This window comes from Homarus americanus, unplaced genomic scaffold (assembly GCF_018991925.1).
Source record: "Homarus americanus isolate GMGI-L3 unplaced genomic scaffold, GMGI_Hamer_2.0 scaffold29891, whole genome shotgun sequence".
Classification (NCBI taxonomy): domain Eukaryota; kingdom Metazoa; phylum Arthropoda; class Malacostraca; order Decapoda; family Nephropidae; genus Homarus; species Homarus americanus.
The window spans coordinates 1-2,500 of NW_024724500.1; the positions used below are offsets into that span (position 1 = coordinate 1).

Sequence of the window (2,500 nt, forward strand, 5' to 3'; positions counted from 1 at the left end):
AACTAGCGATCCGCCGGCGTTATTCCCATGACCCGGCGGGCAGCTTCCGGGAAACCAAAGTCTTTGGGTTCCGGGGAAGTATGGTTGCAAAGCTGAAACTTAAAGGAATTGACGGAAGGGCACCACCAGGAGTGGAGCCTGCGGCTTAATTTGACTCAACACGGGAAACCTCACCAGGCCCAGACACCGGAAGGATTGACAGATTGAGAGCTCTTTCTCGATTCGGTGGGTGGTGGTGCATGGCCGTTCTTAGTTGGTGGAGCGATTTGTCTGGTTAATTCCGATAACGAACGAGACTCTGGCCTACTAAGTAGTCGACGGATCTCCAGAAAATGGTGTCCAGTTCGCAACTTCTTCTTAGAGGATAAGCGGCAATTCTAGCCGCACGAGATTGAGCAATAACAGGTCTGTGATGCCCTTAGATGTTCTGGGCCGCACGCGCGCTACACTGAAGGGATCAACGAGTTTCCCCCTCTGAGAGGAGCGGGTAACCCGTTCAAAGCCTTTCTTGATAGGGATTGGGGCTTGCAATTGTTTCCCATGAACGAGGAATTCCCAGTAAGTGCAAGTCATCAGCTTGCGCTGACTACGTCCCTGCCCTTTGTACACACCGCCCGTCGCTACTACCGATTGAATGATTTAGTGAGGCCTTCGGACTGGCGCTCTTGGATTGTCGGCCCCGTTGCCCGCGAGGGTTTTCTGGGGTCGTCGCCTCGAGCTGACGGAAAGATGTCCAAACTTGATCATTTAGAGGAAGTAAAAGTCGTAACAAGGTTTCCGTAGGTGAACCTGCGGAAGGATCATTAACAGAGAGAAAGAGAACGGGGCGCTCTTAAAACTACTACTACTCTCCTGATTTGGGCGGTCTCGGGCTCTGCTCTGGCAACTCCAGCAGCGAAAGAGGACAATCCCGGCCCCCGCACCAAAAATAGGTACCACCACGCTGTAGGTGGACCACACTCGGGCGAGAGCGCGAAGACCGGAGGAGGAGGACGGACGGGGCTTTGGACGGCTGCCCGTCCGTTCCTTACTACCGGCGAATAAGCCTCTTGACCCAAAAAGAGTGAAATTCAAGTGTCAAAAAACAACAACAAGCCGTCCGGCCAAACCCAAACCACAAACTTGGGCTATGTCTGTCAAACCCTTTCATTGAGACTCGACCTGTGATGGTTAGTCGCAAAAAGACCAAATGGCAAATACACAACTCTTAACGGGGGATCACTCGGCTCGTGGGTCGATGAAGACCGCAGCAAACTGCGTGTCGGTATGTGAATCGCAAGAATACCAGATACATCGACAAGTTGAACGCATATTGCGGCGGCGGCAGCCATATGAGCTTGTCGCCGCCACTCCTCTACGAGGGTCGGAAATATACATCCATCGGTTGCTGCGAGTTCGGTGCCTGCTGACTGTCTCCCCGACACGAGGGTAACCCGAACCGAGCTTCCGCCTTGGGGTTTAATCGCCCGCGCCTTGCGCGAGGCGTGCCCTTAAAAACAAGCAAGCCTATCACTAGCAAGTCCATGGACTTGGCGCACCCACATTCAACCACAACAAAGCGACAGTTGTCGCCCTCGCAAATAACTGGAGGCGGCGCTCTTTTGCCTGCTGTCCACAGAGACACGAATGGCCGTCGGCCGCTCATGGCTGATGCTGCACATGTTCTAAGAGGCACTCCATCCCACGAAGAGGAAACGAAACCGGGTCGGATATCTTTTAAGTAAGCCCCGCCGGAATTTCGTCTATCACCTCGAAAAGAGTGCTTGGCATGCATTGCAGTGGAACCTAAATTGATGAGTGCGCCTGGGCCCGCAGTCTACCATGTAGTGGTGCAGGCAGAGAGATGAGAATGCTTGGGTGACGCCGTGCTCTTCCTCACGCGCTCCTCCACCCTCTCCCACGGTCAGACGCGGTGTGGGCGTTCTCTTTGAGAGTTCGCCACGAGTCCACGTCTATCTCATGACTGGGAGGGAGGCAGGGGGAGTTCTCTCTAAACGCGTTAAAGACGGTGTTGCGCCTCATAACGGCGCTCGCCGGGATAGAGCACTAGTTCTGCAGCCGGAAAGGCCGCTCACGCCAATTAATACTGCGACTCTCGCTCTCTTTCTCCGGATAAACAAGTGCCACTGCTGTGGCATGCGGGAACGGGGAAAGAGGTCAAAGTTTAAGCGGCAAAGGTGCGGCCGAGTAAGGGCGGAACACGAGCGTATATGCATTAAAACTGTGTGTGTATATGACTCTGCGAGAGATGTTCTGCTGGAACACTTTTCCTATTGGCTATTTACCACTCAATGAGAAGGAACGGAGTCAGGGGTGGGAGTGCCGGCGCCATGGCCGCTGGTACCCCCGCGACAAGCCCCTCAAACCTTCCTGCCTGGTAATGTCGGTGGTGAAGAAAGTCGGTGGCAGAGCGTCTTCCGCTTCGTGGTTGGGGAACTTGTTCCCCCTAAGGATGATGAGACCACGATCGACCTCGTAGTAGGAGAGAGCTACCCGCCAA

At 54.3% G+C, this 2,500-nt stretch overlaps 2 non-coding genes across 2 annotated transcripts in view; both read left to right on the forward strand.

The window, feature by feature from the left end:
* The first annotated feature begins 1,202 nt into the window (after window positions 1-1,202).
* LOC121864405 lies at window positions 1,203-1,366 on the forward strand. Its single transcript, XR_006088577.1, has one exon. It is a non-coding gene; the product is annotated as a 5.8S ribosomal RNA (ribosomal RNA).
* A 1,102-nt stretch (window positions 1,367-2,468) lies between these two features.
* The window catches only part of LOC121864406, a 4,273-nt gene continuing 4,241 nt past the window's right edge, over window positions 2,469-2,500 (forward strand). Inside the window, exon 1 of the ribosomal RNA XR_006088578.1 lies at window positions 2,469-2,500. This exon is cut by the window's right edge and continues 4,241 nt beyond it. This is a non-coding gene — a ribosomal RNA (large subunit ribosomal RNA).